General features: G+C 36.7%; 1 long non-coding RNA gene across 1 annotated transcript; it reads right to left on the bottom strand.

The window, feature by feature from the left end:
• Positions 1–2483: 2483 nt before the first annotated feature.
• On the bottom strand, positions 2484–6528 carry LOC129349870 (uncharacterized). Its single transcript, XR_008603050.1, has 3 exons — positions 6375–6528; positions 5504–5645; positions 2484–4516 (listed from the first exon to the last, which is right to left on the bottom strand). It is a non-coding gene; the product is annotated as an uncharacterized LOC129349870 (long non-coding RNA).
• Positions 6529–7189: the final 661 nt, after the last annotated feature.

Below are 7189 nucleotides of genomic sequence, written 5' to 3' on the forward strand. Positions count from 1 at the left end.
TATCAAGTTGAACATGTGGATGGAGGTTGATAAAAGTTGACCTCCCTTCATTTCTCTGGAGCGACTCCATGGATTTTATGGATGGTGGTTAAAGACCTGCTCTTCTAGTGGTCTTCCTTCTAGTCGCTGTAAAAAGTCAGTCCATCCTGGCCGACTTCAACACCTCTTCATGACAACTTGTTCTGCCTCAGACCTGGTGGAAACTCCAGAAACTCGGGAAAACCTGTCAAGACTCGAGGAACTCGTCGAAACTCGAAGAACTCGTGGGGCGGGGGAAGGTGTGGTGGGTGGTGGGAGGAGGTGGGGGAGTAGAGGGGGGAGGCTGCCACCCACCTCCCCGCCTACTCTCCGCCCTGACTCCACCCAGACTCCGCCTTGGCTCCGCCCGTGTGGTCACTTCAGCAACTACGATGCCAAAGGGACGACGAATTTATTTCTTTTTATCTGATCTGTAGCTCAGTGAGTTAAGGATTTGCCTATGGAGCTGCAGGTCGCTGGTTCAAGACCAGACACTTCTTAAATTTTCTCAAAATTCTGACAAAGACAAAGAATGAAAAATGCCGGTGGTGGGTCTTGAACCGGCGACCTTCCAGTTGGTAGTCTATCTTCTTAACCCCCTGAGCTACTCGCTCAGATACTAATTCTTCTTTTTTTTGCGCATTTATCATCTATTTTTTGTCGTTTTCGAGTTTTTTTTTAACTTGAGTCTCGACTCGACCGTTTTTCTCAGGAGGTTGGACTTCAGCCTTTGTGCTGGAGGGTTGAACCTTCAGTTCCAAGACTTTACAAAGCCTCCACACCTCCCGAGTCCTCAGGACCTGAGCTTTCACACAGTCTGAGGGCTGAAATTTTCTAAGACCCACAGTAGTTCTCTGTTAGTTTGAACCTTCAGACAGTCCAAGGACTGAAATCCTCTAAGTTCCTGAGTAGTTCTCTGTTAGTTTGAACCTTCAGACAGTCTGAGGACTGAAATTTGAAAAGTTTCTCAGTACTTCTCTGTTAGTTTGAACTTTCTGGTTAACAGAAGCCTTAAAACTTGTGACCATGAGTCTTGATTTCACATTTAGACCATCCATCTGAGTTCTTCTCAGACCTTCACCTGTGGGTTTTTTAGAAATCCTCAACAAACTTTGATTCTCTTCACTGAACAGTAAAGTTTGGGGAGATCAGAAGGTAACATTAGTTTGATAAATGCCTTCAACTACTAGTAGACTTTATCTGGAAAGCAGTTTTCTGAAATGAGTTCTTAGTAAATCTGTCCACAATCAAACCAAGAACATAGAAAGAGGAAATGTTTGAAGAAACAACTTGATGTTTTCATTTCAGACTAGAAAACACTTTAAAGCCTTTATCTGTTTTTGCTCTTTTTGATCGTTTTATTGTTTCTTCTGTTTAAATTGATCTTCTAAAGTTTAACTGGTGTCTTTTCAAATGTTCTGTCTTTAGTTTGATTCTTCTTAAATGTTTAGTTTTGCTCTTTTCTCACCTTTTATTCTTTTAGAATTCTCTTAGAATTTAATTGTATTTAATGTTTAACTATATTAAACAGACAAAATATTGAATTAGATAATTCAACATGATACAATACACGTCACTATGAAATTAAACAAAATTTTTCAAATACTAATATTACAAATTACAGATAAAATATTTTCGATAATTAAACATTCAAAAAATACAATTAAACAAGAAGAATATTAAACATTTAAAAAAATACAAAACATTTAATTACATTATTAAACCTTTAAAAAGACAAAACATTTAACTAAAAAATTAAATGTTTAATTAGAAAATTACATCTTAAAGTCAATAAAACTTCAAATAGGAATTAAACAGAAAATACAATGAAGCATTTAAAAAGAAAATTAAACATTTAAAGGTGGTAAAACATTTAAAAAGAAAAACCTTAACAAAGATTTAATCTAAAAATTAAATATTGGGAAAGAAAAAAATTCAATTTTGTTTCATTTCATAATTACATGTATTGTGTCTTGTTTAATTATCTAATTCAATATTTTGTCTGTTTAATAGAATTTAATTGTATTTAATGTTTAACTATATTAAACAGACAAAATATTGAATTAGATAATTAAACAAGATACATGTAATTATGAAATTAAACAGAATTTTTCAAATACAAATATTAAAAATTACAGATAAAATATTTTCAATAATTAAACATTCAAAAAATACTTTTTAATAATAAACCTTTTTCAAAGTTTTATTGTATTAAATTATTTTCCCTTTGTATTAATTGCTTGTTATGTAGTTTATTTCTTTAATCTTCTTTTTCTGTCAAGATTTTAACCTTAAAAATGAAACAAACCCTTAAATCACAATGAAAATACTTCTGTTGTCACAATCATGAGTTAGTCAATTATTCATTTTATCAATTCAGCTTTATTTGTTTAGTACCTTTCACACAGATGACAAAACTAAACAAGCAAAGAGAAAAAACTATGCTAAAACTGTGATTAAAACTCAAAAACAAACAAAAAAGAAGATTTAACATGGTAATAAAATATGTTGTGTCCAGGGGATGGAGGGAGTTTATTGAAGTCTTCTTGGGCTCACATGGGAAATCATTTAAAACATAAACTTGATATTCAGTCTAAGGAAACTGCAGAGCAACAGAAGAACCAACAATATCTCCTGTTTTCTCCTTTAATGAGTCGACTCTTCTTGTGCTTTCAGACCAAAGAACTACAGACTCTTCACAACCTGCTCAAACTCTTGGTACAGGACCTCACCACACGGGTCAAGAAGGTTTCTGTCTCATTTCTACTCTGAAGATCACCTTCTGCTGCTCAAACTGCTGACAAATGTTTCTGCTGCTCTAAAGTCTGCTCTCCAGAACTTCCTAAAAACTCTCAAAGTCTCTTCTGCTGCAGGTTGCTTTGTAGAACTGTTCCAGAAAACCTCACTAAACCACATGGAGGGGCCTCAAGATAGTCGTTCAAATGAAACCATACAAAAACCAAACTAGCACAACCCAAACACTAAAGTCTCCTGCAGCCTACCAGAGAACCTCTGAGAACAGAGAATCAGAACAGGAACTCTTACCTTCTGGACAAGAATACAGAATGTGTCTGACCAAAAACCTCTGAAGACTCACTACAGCCAAGATAAAGACACAACTCAGCTGCTCCAAATCCACTAATCACTGCACACATTAGCACCATGTGCTAACTGTGGCTAAAGAACCACATTTACCAAGACAACTATCCAGTACAAAACCCTAAAACACACCAAGAAACACATTAAAGACGATTTTACTGCTGGAAGCTGCAAGCCAACGCCTAAAGAACAAAGTAAAGCAATGGAGCCAAACCCAGTTCACTGGTGAAGAGAAGCAGAGGAAATGTTTGTCTGCAGCTAAATAAAGCAGGAAGACACTGAGCTGCTCAGGTGTTCCTGATAACACCAAGCAGCCACCTGGACAGCCAATAGGAACACAGCCACCTGGACAGCCAATAGAAACACAGCTTACTGGAAGTCCAGAGGGTTGGCTTAGTGAAGGAAATTTAGTTTAAAGTTGAAGCAGAAAGTTAACAAAGAAAGTTGAAAACCACCTTCTGATCCCTGAAATCTCTGAGTTTTCACACAAAGAACACCTGAACATGTCAAACTGGTTCCATAGTAGAACCATCATTGTAAAAACGTCATAGTATGGTGTGTTGCTCAAAAAACATTAGGACCCGGCTGTCTAGGGTCGCCGAGGAGCAACACAAAAACAGGACAAACGCTGGTTTCCAGGGGGTTAAGAGGCTATTTATTTGAAAGAGTAAGTTTACAACAACACAACATGTGAGCAGAAAAATCACAAAGTCTGTCTTTAGTTCAGCTGAAAATATTAGTTTTTGTCTTTTTTTATTGACCAAACTTTTCAGGAAGTAGATGAAGAATAATTAAAGCTCTCGTGTAGAAGTCCAACTTATTTTGGATCCTTGTGGAGAGTTTAATCTTAGAGTTTGTACAGCTGTTGAGTTTTTAGAGTCACATGGATTGTTTTGACATTTAATAACCGAGTCCTGAAATAAAATTACAGTTGTGGATTTCTGTCATTTAGTCTGGACTAAACAAATAACAGCAGCATGAATCTCAAACGTCATTATGAGGAGTCTGGATTGAGGTTTCTCACTTGATAATGATCAAAACATGAAATTTAGGTTGGTTTAAAGGAATATTTCACCTTAAATCTTTGAATGCTGACCTAAAAGGTTGGTTTCAGAAAGGATTCGACCTACAAGGTCCTCACACATCCACCTTAAAGGAAATTTCCACCAAAAATCCTTGGACATGCACCTAAAATGTTGGTTTAACCGAGTATTCCATCCAAAATCCTCAAAGAGACCTTCCCCGAAGAAAGCTTCCCTGTTGGCTCATTGGTGGAGTTTGTTACTGAGCATCTGAACCTTAAATCCAGTGAGACGACCATCTTCAGTCGAGGCCAGTCAGAGAACTTCAAGACCTTCCATCAGCTGGACCAGATGTGGCATCATCTCCCTCTGAACATCTGGATGACAGGAGAAAAGACAGAAATCAAACACAGATCACAGAAATACAATTTATTCACTTTCATCATTTTATAAAAGTAGCATGAACTTTATTAAAACTTGACAACATCAGTAATGAAAGTAAATATTTTTATTTTGTGTTGAAGCTAAATTTAAAGTCAATTTTAATGAGTTTATCCTGAGAGGAGTGAGAATGGAGCTTTTCTTTCCTTTGTAGAATATTCCCTCAAAATATTCTGTTTATTATTGGCTTTAGAAGCATTTTTCTTTACTTATTTATTTTTAGATACCTCAGACTGATACACTTTGCTGATTTGTAGATAATTTCATGTACAATGGCAATAAAGATCTTCTATTATAACATATTTTGCTAAAACAAGAACTGCAAACCTTCTCAACCATCTCTCAGGCTGCAAAATTCCAACTGCGACCAAGAATTATATGATGTGATTATTATTAAAATCTTTACTGAACCAGCCCTGGAATTAATAAAAATCTGTATATGGATATGATTTTCTCTGATGGGACCACTATGGAAGCTGTAGTAACAATTAACTATCCTTTGAAGGGAAAGATTAGGTCTTCTTCAGGTGGATAAAAAAAAAATGTTCTCCCTTAAAAAAAAAAAAAAAAACTGCATACAATAAAGTAAATCTCTTCTGCACTGCACACACACTACACATTTGTATAACTCTGGATGTCAGAGTAAAAGCAGACAGATCCACCAATCAGCCACAACATTCTTACCACTAACAGCTGAAGAGAACAACATCCATCATCTTGTTCTAATGCAACGTTCTGCTGGGAAACCTTGACGTTCATGTGGATGTTTGACATGTACCACCACCTAAACACTGCAGGACAAACAACCCCCTAGTCTCCATGGCAACAGCAGTCCTTGATGCCAGCTGCCACCCTCAGCAGGACAAATTAAAACTGCTACTACAGGAGTGGTCCGAAGAACACGACAGAGCTAAGCTGTTCACCTGGGTTCCACACTCCCCACATCCACATCTGATGGAGCATCTGTGGGATGGTCCAGGATCAGCCTGGTCTAGGTAGGACCCACCCTGCAACCCACAGGATCCACAGAATCCACAGGACATCCCCAGAGGTTCTGATGAACCACTGGGTCAGAGGAGTTTTAGCAGCATAAAGGGACCAACACAGTATTAGTCAGGTGGTCAGAATATTCTACTGTTATATTGTCATGCTGATTATATGATCAGTAAATGTTACCATCAATTATAACATCCACATTGATCAGGAAAAAACAAACAAACTATCATTTCATTCAGAAACTGTGGGGTTAAACCTAAAAAACACAGACCTCAACAGCAGTTTGTTTCAAAGCAGAACTCCAGCTGGTTTTCACTAAAGAAGCTTTCAGAGCAACAATTAAATGACAGTTTTGTTCTCATTAAGTTCAGTCAGCCAAAATAATGTACACACATCAGGAAAAGAAAAACTTTTATAAATATTTCATTTGTATAAGTACTTCTACACATATAAATACCTCTTTCTAAGTTTGATCAAATCACCATAACTCTGTGTCCTGTTGTACGATGTTTTCCCACCAGATGGCGCTACCCTCATGAATGGAGCATCAACAAGTGACGTCTACAACACAACAGAAATGTCTGGAAGTCAGTGGCCACCACTTTAAGCACCTCTTGTAATTGTAGAGGTCAAAGATAACTTTTATTAATCTCGTGATGTCTGAATAAATTTGGTATTGAAATATTTATGCAAGTTTTTCTTTTCCTGATGTGTGTAAACATTATTTTGGCTGACTCTGTATAATGGGTTTCTGACAGGTCACCAGGCAACATCTTTTTATAATAATGACAAACATACCTGCATTCTACAGGAGTGATTTTCCTCATGTGCAGGTAAAGATGTGTGAGGAGCTTAGAGATGACAGGAGCAGGAGTCATCCTCACTAATTCAGCTTCCACCTAGAAACAGAAAGACCACAAACAAACACACTGATAGACTCTCAAACGTTCAACCTCACAGCATCAAAATATCTGTTTAGGAAGTGTTGTGTTTCTAAATTCTGCTGAAAGCATTGACAGACATTCTCTTACAAGGTTGTGTAAAAAGCAGCCTGTCCTCTGAGCTACTGAGAAATCTTCCTGAACAAAGTTTCTCAGTGTAAATCAGCTCAACAAAAACTAAAGCCTCAGTCAGAAATAACAGGTATCGCAAATTATTAACAACTTTCTTTATTAACTCAGACTTTCTGCTTCAACCTCACATAAAAAGGGGAGTTTAACTCGTCAGGTGACTGAAAATGAAGGGCTTGTGCAGTTCTAGATCCAAAAGTAGGATGTTTCAACTCATGTTTTACTACAAATACATGCAATAATAAATAAATACAATGGCTGGTTGTTAGTTTATTCACTATTAATGTCATTTTATATACTGGATTGAACTTGAGCAGTGGAAGAGAGAAGGAATTTAATGAAATTATGGAGATTCAGAGAGGTAATGTTGTGCAATGTTAAATTAACCAATCACTGTTCTCTGGCTCCGCCCTCTGAGAATCTTGTTGTCGTTTGGCTCCACACTTGCTGATGACCACTTCCGGTCTCAGAAAATAAAAAAACTGACCTTTTTTCGTTTCTGTCTCTTACTGATTTTATTTTTTTGTTATTCTAAATATAAAA

The sequence above is a fragment of the Amphiprion ocellaris genome, chromosome 10 (assembly GCF_022539595.1).
Source record: "Amphiprion ocellaris isolate individual 3 ecotype Okinawa chromosome 10, ASM2253959v1, whole genome shotgun sequence".
In the NCBI taxonomy this organism is placed as follows: domain Eukaryota; kingdom Metazoa; phylum Chordata; class Actinopteri; family Pomacentridae; genus Amphiprion; species Amphiprion ocellaris.